The sequence below is a fragment of the Triturus cristatus genome, chromosome 2_1 (genome assembly GCF_964204655.1).
Source record: "Triturus cristatus chromosome 2_1, aTriCri1.1, whole genome shotgun sequence".
NCBI lineage: Eukaryota > Metazoa > Chordata > Amphibia > Caudata > Salamandridae > Triturus > Triturus cristatus.
Genome location: NC_140581.1, coordinates 148,881,702 through 148,893,199, shown reverse-complemented (window position 1 = coordinate 148,893,199; position 11,498 = coordinate 148,881,702).

Below are 11,498 nucleotides of genomic sequence, written 5' to 3'. Positions count from 1 at the left end.
CTTTCCTCTCTATCGTGAACTTGACCTGAAGGTATTGGAGTGCATAACATGATTGCTTTCAGGGCGATTAGGTGAATTGACCAATTCATATGTGTTTGAGCCGATATCGAGACTCGAACCTGGCTGCCCATTTAATTTAACAGTGGTGCTTTCAAAGGAATTGAGCCACCCAGCCTGTACACTGGCACAAAGCACCAACAGCGGCGAAAGTATGGGGAAGAAACAAAGGAACGAACGAGGACAGGTAACCGCAGTCCAAGTGTATCCACTCTGCCCTTAGCTACTCTCATCCTGACTGGAGGAGTGCTGCTGGGACTACAGCGCTTCTATTACTGTGCAGCTGCACCGCTTTTTGATTGAAATGTTGGCTTGGCATGTTTTCGGTTGTTTTGGAGGAAGAGTCGGGTAGGCCGCTCTCCACCAATAGAAACACGTATCCTAACTTTATTTCTAATGCATACTTCCCCACCCCGACCCCAGATGTGTGATCCTCAGCAGGCGAGTAAGGTCATCTCTCTGACTCCATTTTACCATTTCACTAAAGCTGGGAGCACTTAAGAAACAACACAAACCCGGGTGTTACACAAGCGGTGAAAACTTGCGCACTTATGGTTAAAAACATAATGAATATATTAATCTGTGCTTGAATGCAACCAGGCGTGTTATATGGGATGCGATCCTATCTTTAAAGGCTATACCCTCGAAGCTGAGGAGCAGGTATTTAGACGGGTTACCCCGGTGTCACATTACCATATTTTGTTTCTGAAGTAGTGTGAAATGTTTCTTGTCAACTGTTTGATTAAGGAGATTTTAATAACAATGAGAATGCAAGCAGCACAGATAACAACAGTACAGAGTCAATACATCTAGCGTGTCACTACAGTTCCATTTAAAGTTATGTCATGTGTTATGTTATGTTACTGATTATTTGCATAGGTCTGCGCTCACTTATTGTTTCGCCTCTAGGTATTTATAAAATGTAACAAACTAAGGAGTGCCATGAATGTCACAAATGCTTTTTAAAAGCAGGTTTTGGGCCTTAGGGGTTAAAGCAGTGGTTTTTGCTTCACTAACAATCCTCCTATGTGATGATAAATGTGCACTCTCTCCGTGTGAATAATTGTTTTCCTTCATTGTCACGTCCATAAAGGTTGCTAGCTGTTTGCCCCAATGTCCAACTTATCAGATCTACTTCAGCTGTGATGAAACTGTATGCGAAGGACCCCTGTCCTTTCTTTCAGGGGGAGGAGGGTAGTTCCAATACCTTAGACGGCTTGGAAAGGCTCCTATAAAGAGTATACATTCAATTTATCTGGTCATTCGAGAGGATTTGCTACGATCAGAAAGGTCTCTCACTCTTAGGAATTCTAGTTTGCGTTTTCAGTCCGTCAAGGCTTAGGTAGTCATCTGTCTTTTAGGCCACTTGAAATGATCTTGCAGTGTTCCCTTCCTTTTTATTGGTGCATTTTGTAGGCACTGTCCGTTAGAAATGCTGTATTCAGTCTATGACTGCATGGATAAACACTTATAAGGTCCCAAAGGCGAGACCGATTGCATTGCAAATGTTTGTTTAAAAATGGTGACCAATATTGATTCAAACCAAGTAGGCAAGAATCCACTCGTACTGCGTGCATTAAAAACTTGTGTTAAAAATGGGCCCCATAAAGTCATGCTAGATTTAAAGAGGTCCACAGGGATACGATCAGGCCCTGTGGCCTTTCCGCCCATACTTGCAGTTATGGCCAAATTCACCTTGCTGAGATCAAAGTGTAAGTATTATTGTTGGTCTATTAACAATTGGTCAGTCTCATTCACCATGAGGGATTCTCCTTGTACCTCAGAAAGCGGTTTATTATACAACATCGAATAATGCTCAATCCACTCTGGCTCACTAATAGCTATCTCTATAGTAGCATTATCTCTGTCAACCAGGAAGGGCGCATTAACTGCTTTCCAAAAGGCAGATGAGTCTCTCATTACAGTGGCTTCGTGGGAAGCACACCAAGCTTCTTCTTTTAAAGCTTTTTTCCTTTCTTTTGATGCCCGCTTGTACTCCTTTCTTGCCTCTCTAATGTCATCCTGATTTTTCACAGCAGTATGCATAGTGTGTTTAAGCTTAGTGTAGGCCTTCGTGCATTTAGAATCAAACCGCCCCTGTGTATGGGCGGCTTTTTTATTTGTTTTCACAAAAAGGGCTTTACTTATATTGTCAGTTATCGCAGAGAAACCTTCGATAATATCCTTAGTGTGCTCTTTTCATCTAAACAGGCTAAAAACATGTCATTGCAATTTAACACAACCTTTCTCATGAACTCTTGAGGGTTCAATTTAGCCCAGCGTAACGCATACCCATTTTGCCTGGTCAACGTGATATTACCTACAGAGTGGGTAGAATTGTCCCTCGTGTTCATCTCATGACTGTGCACCAAAACACCCATACTTAAAGAAAATGATCACTCAAAGAATTCTCATGAGTAAGGAAATCCTTGACCCGTGAGGAATGTCTACTCGATGTTAACATATAATCTATGGAAGAAAATGTACCCCGCCCATTAAAAGTAGGACAAAAGGTGACTGACGGGGTACATAAAGTGTTGGCAAATCCTAAGTCAAATAGAAACATGATGTCATTTAACAGATCACCATACATTGTGTGCGGAAAGTGGGGAAAACTGGAATCTTTATCATATGAAATACCACAGACCCCTTTCTCCAAGTATTGACATAAGGCAGAATTGAAATCCCCCCTCAAATAATAAATAGATCTTTTGTTGAGAACTCCTGTAGGTTTTGTAGATGACAGCTTATAGACCTTAGTGTCCCCTCAATCAACTCCTGTGGGACATTATTATAAAAATTCACTAACACCATACAAAACGATTTGTCAACAGAAAAACTAATAATTTGATAGTACCAATCAGCAGCAGACAATGCAATTTTCCCAATATTCACAAAGTTTGAAATATATGTACAGAGTCCCCCCATTTCTCTTCCATGGGACGATGTAACAGCTGGTCTGTGAATGGTTTTATAGCCATTTATCTGGATGGAGTCCTCTGCCCAGGTGTCCTGGAGACTAACAATGTCAAATTTCTTCACGAAATCAATCCAAATCTGATTAATCACCTTGTTTTTTAACCCAGCTACATTCCAAAACACCAACTGGCACATATCTTTCCTCTTTGCTCCCTTGTCTACCTCCATATTCTTGCCAGTATTAAGTACTGTAGGATCTGATTTTGATATGGAGGATAATGGGGGGGGGGGCAGCATAATATTAGGAGCTGTAACAATAGCTGTATCTACATTTGGTGCCATGATGTCAGCAGGTAAAATGGGGGGTAATATGTGGACAATTTGTGTATTAAGGCATATGGAGTTAGTATTGACTACCTTTAATACTTCTAATGTGGAATGTAAATCACAGCCCCTAGGAGTTTTTGATGATGGTATTACCTGGGGAAATGGGTCACTACTTATAACATGTTTTTCATTGCTAGGCAGGGTATCCATGAATCCATCAATTGAAGACATCCGTAACCTATCGTAAGACTCACCCAAGCTAGTGGCTACTGAACTTAGTCAGTCAACTTCTTCAAGGTTTGGGAGTATGTCAAAACGGTTATAAGTTGGAACACTAAACCAAGGGCTACAAGTCATGGCTGGGAGTTCCATGCTTGAATTAATATCCTTATAGTAGGTAGGTTTATGAAAGTTTCCTAGAGGAACTAAGTTAATATTTTGCCATGAGATAGGGTAATTTCCAGCCCTACTCAGAATCATTTGTACCAGTTGCGCGGTTTTAAAATGTAATACAACGAAATCTCCAGACAAGTTCTTACGCGCTCTCCCTATCCAACTCACTCTTCTAACCATTTTAAACTCAGCCAAAAAGTCTATCAGTTAGACCTGTCCTGGCACCCAGCCAAAATAGAGACTTATTTCTTACAACTTCCCAGGACTCAACCACCCTGCGGCGCAATCTTGGAACGTTTGCTAGCACCACAGTGTACGGAGTGACAGCTAGGGGTAAATCTAAATATGTTGTAGAGGGCTCTAACTCAAGGTCACTCGGGGGTCTAGGCATATTACTACTAGTTGCGCCTGAGATATGCGCAGACCCCGCCAGAACCAGGGGAATTACCTGATAAGGAGTCTCTACTTTGTTAGTAGTGGTTTGTCGATCTCTAATATGTGAATCCTCCCTTGATTTCAGTTGCTTGACAGTAGCAGAGTTTATAGTTTGAATTTGTAGCCGCGTGCTGTCATTTGGGTTAACCGGACCACTACTGCAAATATTAGCTGATTCTAGCACAATAGGCTGACATTTATCCAAACATTTGGATAATGCCTCTTCCGTTACTCCTAGTCTACTGGGTAGGCTATTTAGAGTTTCTCTAAGATAGTTATCCAGCGCATCCAATTTGGTTTTTAAATTCGCGAAATCACTCTGCGTACGCGAGTTAGAGCTTGCTATAGCTTTTTCCCTGCCACCTAACTTATGTGTTGACAGGGGCTTGTCTTTCTTAGTAGTCTTTTTTTGTCCTTTGCGGGGGATTGCCCTAGCCTTTAACGCGGGTTCCTCAACTATGCTATGGGGGGTATCGGGATTTCTAGAACACTTAGTTGGTGGCTGATTGTCGCACTCCTGGTCACTTACAGATAAATGGTTCGAAATATTCAGGATACAGCCATATGATCTAATCGTGCTACTATGCGCCTCAGTGGGTAGGGCGGTGTCCCTTGTTTGGTATTATCTGATGAGGAGCCACCACTCGCACCTGTTTTATCTGGGTTCATGGCCTCTTCCACTGATATAATTTGCTGTTCGATAGCGCCCATAGCTCCCGTTAAGTAATTTAATAATGTAAAATGTGAGCCCTCCCCCGATTTAGATTGTTTTTTGTGCTGGACACTAGATGCTTTTCTCTTCCACATTATGACAAACCTTTAACGGATTCCACTCAAACAACCAGAACTAACAGAGTCCTTAAATACTTAGTCCAATACTCGACCTTTCAGAAAGCTTAACAAGGCCACATAAAACTATTGTATTTGTTATTTCTTACAATTTTGACAAAGATTTCAAATCAGTGAAAAGAAAGGATTCTCCCACTCAGTTGGCACACAGTTTACCGTTGGATCACTGTACCTCCAGACGAAAACCAAAGTCAAAGAGCCGTAACCCAGTCCAGCCTCATCCGATCTAGGACGGGCTAAGACGTCACGCATTGCTGGACCTGCTCCGTGTTTAAACAGCCCACCTCCAGGGGCCGAGGGTAAAGTACAGCTGTTCTGTGCGTATCAGGGCTCCAGGCTCAGGGTCTGATAAAATCTGTGGCTTGGCGATACACATTGCCTTTGGAGTAGGCCTGTCTGCTAATGCCAAGCTACCCAGGGGGTGATAAGGGGTTATCTAAAGTGTGTATCCCCCTTACCCTCCCTAGAAGCAAGAGTCCCTATTTGGACTAAGGTACCTACCTCTGCCAACTAGAGACACCCATTTCTAACAAGGAGTGAGTGAATTGTCCTGTCATGGTATAGCGGGACCCAAAACAGAGAGCTGCAGAGAATAGGTAGTTACAATATTAAAGGAAAGGCTCAATTATGACATCCAGATTAGGCCTGGGTTAAATTTCCGTTCCGCTCGCGGAAATTACGATAATTTGACATTTTCGCGTTCTTCGGAGAGCGCGAAAATGTCAAAATTTCCGCATTCCGCAGCTTAGCGATAATTTGTTTCTTGCTCGCGCTGTAAAATAATACATTCTCGCGCGCGCGCAATCGCCTTACCTGAATCCCCGCGTTCGCTGACAAGTTTTCCCGATCTGGTCGCGTTCTCCACGAGATGTTGGATTGTTGGTAGCCATTTGCGCTGTCTCGCGACAGTTCGCTCCCGCAGTAATGTCATTCGTCGCGCGATCACGTCCTTCTTCTCGCGATCATGCACCGCGAGAAGAGTGAAAACAAGATGGCCGCCCCCGCGAGCAACCGCATGGGTAAGTTGGTGAGCCGCGACCACGCAGAAAATACCGCGAACGGGCGGGAAAAAACTTCCGCATCTTCGCGAAATTTCCGCGTGTTTGTGGAGATTTTTAACATTTTCGTGATAATTAGCGAAAGTCACTTTCGCAAATTCCGCCCACCCCTAATCCAGATTACAAACTGTAGAGGTAGTAGGGAGTAAGAGAGAGAGAGAGAGTGACAGTGTTAAAGTGTTTTTCAAAACATGCAAAATGTCATGGTTGATTATCCGTGGGATCGGATCGATGCTCAAGAAGTTCCACCTCCTGACAACTTCAAAGTCTGTCAACTATGATAGCACAGACTGATGAAGGGATCGGGTGAGGGAAGGAAAAGATGGGTACAGCAGGGAGGCAGATCTTCAGATATAATAAACAATAATTACTCTCATGTGAATAAAAGAGCCTAACGAGCAGCTAACTACTATAACCTTCATAGAATATACCTGTAAAGAAAATAGAAGATAGGACACAACCTCCGTGGCTCCTGGATAACTGATATTTCGTTAAACCTGAGCATTTGGTAGCTCTAAATAGAGAAACAACAAATCAACATACTGTACAGACTCTATTTTTATCCTCAATGAGCAGTCTGCCTTAGATTTTTGGTAGTAATGATTCTCCTCATCTACCCTGATTATAAGGCCAGAAATATTCACAGGGGAGAGTAAACCAGGGGTGGCTGGAACACTTCTACCCCCTCAACAAATAAACAAAACAATGTTGCAATAGAGGTTTGAAACGTTCATGCTTATTTCAATCATAGCACGCTTGAATCCATATCCTCCATGATTAAACAGCGAAAATAATATCAAGGAGTCTGTACTAGCAGTGTCAATAATGTCGAGAGACCTGCACCCCTCTGAGGTCTTTGAACATAATCCTTTTGTGCAACACGCCCTTTGTGTGGCACACATGAACACCACAGACATTATCTCAATGCCAATCCTTAAAACTCATAAATAGCATTTACAGTCGATGTCCTTATGCCTATGTCCCGCTCCCGCATGAGAACCAAGAGGTCTCACCAATAGGAAGGGGTAAACGCGAAGGCTACTCTCCCGGAGGTCCCGGAAAACCAGTGCAAATGGCAGGGAAATCCTGTAAATACTCCAAGAAGGTAAACACGGTACCTACTCCCAACATAAGGGCAGCAGTACTGATAGAGCGCTTACAGCACTCTAAATGGTATGGGTGCACTATACTCATGGTTGAAACGCACTCACATGTATTTTGTCATTTGCAGTGCTTCATAATTATTGAGATGCATTTATTCATGTTCTAGTAGCACTGAATTTGTAGTGTACACATTCAAGTAGGATTTTACATGTATTAGAGACATATATAATTCCTGTATGTGTAATGTGCAGGATGAAATTATACTCATGTAATGTAATTATGTTTAGTTTAAGTTGCCTGAATTGTACGCTCAACTGTTGCTGTTAGTTTTGTTTCCCTTTGGTTGCTCAAGAAATAATTAAATGAATCCTTTTTGTGCTTGAAGACAGTGTGTTCTCATCCTACTGCAGGTGCAGGAATTCGGCCTCGTTATTCTTAGATTTAAGGAGATACCCGGAATGTCTTTGAAGAAGTCTGAAATGCGAGAAAGGAGGACTCCTTTCGTGCCTGGCCTATCTGAAACCCAAGGCCACTGGAAGACGAAGAAAAATTAATTAAATCTCCTGTGGAAAGCTACCGAAAACATTGCAATGGAAAGTTTTATCACATGACATATTAGGGATGAACTTGGTCTTTTTGTATGATGTGTAGGAACAGATTTGGGATACTTCTGCTAACTTTCGGAGAAGGAGCATCTTAGAGCAAGCTCCATAGCTTTAAGCTATTAGACCCATTTGACATGAGTACTTCTTAGGAAGTCACACGTGCTGACACCTTCAGGAAAAGACAAAAGAGAGATTGGTAGGTTCCTCCTTTAGAGTAGTGTAAGGAAAAAGATTTTTGTTTTTGTTTTCCTCCCAGATGAAAAGAGAATTGGACTCAGCTTCTATTCTATGCTGTATTCTGATTTTGGAGTTCATCACTTCATGCCTTTTATGCCGAATGAATTATTTTCGTAGACACAGCTCTGTATTGATTTTCATGTATCTATATACTCTGATATTGAGTTGTGTTTATATTAAATTATTTTTGGCCTTATAATAAACCCACAAAATTGAAATTCGGAGTCTGGGGTGTTTTAGAGTATGACTAAATTGACAGTATAACCGTGAATTGTTTTACTCCCCTCCACCACTTTTAGCAAGCAAATAAAAGACCATCAGTCCCAACTGTAGCGGAGAAAATAGAGAATACAAGTTGGCGTAATCAAATGGTACAGGATGGTTTGCTTCTAAAAGTGAGGGGAGAAAAGAGAAATTAGAGTAGGATCGGAAGAATAATAGAGATGTGGACCGAGTAGAAGATGATGAAGTTGATGGAGGTCAGCGGACGTTGACGGTGCGGCGGAAACAGTGGTAGGGTGAGTATGAATCTGTGTGGTGTGTTAGATTGCAGTGATGGATTAATTGTGTGATGTCTTGCCAAGTTGGGATACATGTTGAGTGATTGTGTTCCAAGATCCCGGGATAGTTTTGTATTTGTAATTGTCTGATCAAAATTGTGGGTGTCGTGAAGCGCTATCGACGATCCACTGGTGATAGGGAACTTTGTGTGAATGCAGGAGTACATCGCGGGAGAAAGCCTCAGGTACCGGGGGTGGACTACGGCGATTGAGTGATCAACGCAGGTCGGGGGTCACAGTGGATGAATGTTCTTGTAAGAGTGTTCTATCGATCTTTTAGTGGACAGAAAATTTTTTGTTTTCTATAACTGTCAGTTATTGTGTCTGTGTTAGGAGGAGTTACTTGGTTTAATAACTTTGGATATACAGTTACTGGTAGTGAGCGAGTGTATGAGATGAAATTGTAAAGGCGGGTGAGCCGCTGCGAGGAGTGAGCAGTGACGTCAGTGTGTGTCGCACTGGGATTGGTTGGTTGATGTAACGTCGCGCTGGGATTGGTGGAAGTCGAATATTGAAACTTTGGTTGCTAATAATTGATTTTCATGATGAGATGTTTTCAAGTGTTACGAGATTTGTGTAGCGGTGACACAGGGGTGGTGACTCGAGTAGGGGAAGAAGCGCCACCAGAGGACAACCCGGCACATTATATGGCAACTAATGTAGGACTACATACTATAGTGTGGCTTCAAAATTGCCATAAAGTTACAGAGAAGGAGGGAGAATTGGCTTTACCTCGGTATGGTTCATTTCATATGGAGGTGCTGTATCAGCTGAGGGGAGTGATGTCTTCTATGAAACCTCCGCCTAGACCAACACAATTTGAGGCATTAGATGCATGGATGAGGGCAGCAATAGTGAAGAGAAGAGAAGTTTCACAGGGAAGAATGAAGAAAACAATGAAGGCATATCAGGATGCCAGATGGGATGCACAGTTGAAGAGATGGAGAGTAGAGGGAGAATGATTGTATCCATTCAGGTTGTTAGAAGGAGGGTCAGGAGGAAAAAGTAAGACAGAAGAGGAAAGTGATACAGATGACAGTTTTCTTGATAGATTGTTAGCACAAAGTCCTCCACATTGTGACTCGAGGTCGGAGCCGGAGCAGACACAGAGAATAGAGGAAACGTCAGGAGAGTGACGAATGGGTTCAGAGGACGAGACCACCGGAGTACGAGGGAGGATTTCAATGGGGACACGAATTCCACGAGGGTCCGGAGGAATAGGGTACGCAGATCATGAGCCAAATGAAATTGCGTGTAACATGGGGTTACCAGAAGCTCTTTCAGTACCCGTTACTATTGGACCGGTTGTTTCAATATATGACCCCAGGGAGAGAGTAGGTGGAAGTCAACAGCAACCAGGAGAAGGGGAAGAGACTATATCTTGAGGGAGCCTTACAATGAGTGGAACGGGCATGGCTCAGATACCAGTGGAAGCTAGTACACCACTGCCAGCTACAGCTGATCCATCAAGAATGCACCGTGGGACAGAAAGGAGGGGAACAGGAGCTTTGGCAAATTCTAAGTCAGATATCAGAATGTGGGTTCCACCGGTAAGGGAGTCAATGATAGAGAGAGATGAAATGGAGAGGAAATGTGAAGCAGCTTGGGTACTGTTTGGGCCACAAGTTGTGTGTGCAGGCAATCATTGGAGAAGTCGAAGTGTGGAGAGAGAAAATCGCCCAGGTGGGAGAATGGAGGAAAATATAGGTCCAAGGAGAACACGAAGTTGTGACAGGGAGGAATTGGGAAGTGAAAGGGATCCGAAGGTTTTACAGGTTGCATTGAAGGCACCATTGTTAGATGTGGTGAGATTAAAAGCAGATATAGATGAGGTGATTGAACGAAATCTGCCCTTGGACAGAATTGAAACATATGATCCAAGCGAGCTGCTATTTGTAGCTAAAGATGTTACTAGAAAGGCAAAGCAAGCTCATGATGCCTTGTCACAGCTGGCACGGAGATACGAGGTGGACCTAACGAAAACAAGAATGATGCAGGGACTTTGCAGATTGAATTACACAGATAAGGAATTAGAAGAGAAGCGAACAACAGGATTAAAAGCACAAATTAGAGTACTGGTGGTAGGGGGATGGGGATGGGAACAAAAGGAAATTTCCCTCTGAGAGAAGTACAAAATGGGGGGTACACGGAGCAGGGGTGATTTGGCAGCTATCACTAATGATTTTCCTCGGCTGAGGGAAAAACCTGCTGATTGGTATAAACAATTAGACCGATTTGTCAAGATTTCAAAGGTGTTATAGATTGACTTGAATACCTTGTTTGATATAGTGGTTCCAGGTGATTTGTGGACTGCATGTAAAGTCGCCATTGATTGGCCAGCTGCAGAACCAGCTAGAGCTCTGGTGAATCATGGTCCTTCACCCGAGGTAATGAAGAAATATGAGCAAGTGATTACCTGGTTACCATCCAAGGTAGCTCCTCAAACTGTTGATTGGCTTAAAATCGATCGTACTACTCAAGACACTAAAGAGTCGGTACATGACTAGTATGAGCGACTGCTAGTGGCTTTTAAACAACATAGTGGATTGGACACAATTGAGCAGAAAGATATGGGACAGTTTGTCTCAAAGTTTGTGTTAGGATTAAAATCTGATATTAGTTTGATGATACAGACACACTTGATATGTTGGCAGAATAAGTCAGTTGACGAAATTCTGCGGTATGCAAAATACCGTAGTGACCAAGTGGAATCGGCGCAAAAGAAAGTGAAAGATAAGTTGATGTTGGTGCAGTTGAGGAATGCCGAAAAACCTGATCTGATGCAAGGGGTTGGAGGAGCGATGGGGCGAGGTAGAGGAAGTGGCAGAGGAATGGGTCAACAAATGATAACCCAATGAATGGATACAGGTACAGGTGGTGATTGGGTAGCGAATCAAAAGAAGGCCACTGCATGTCATTTTTGTCACAAAATCGGGCATTGGAAGAGCGAGTGT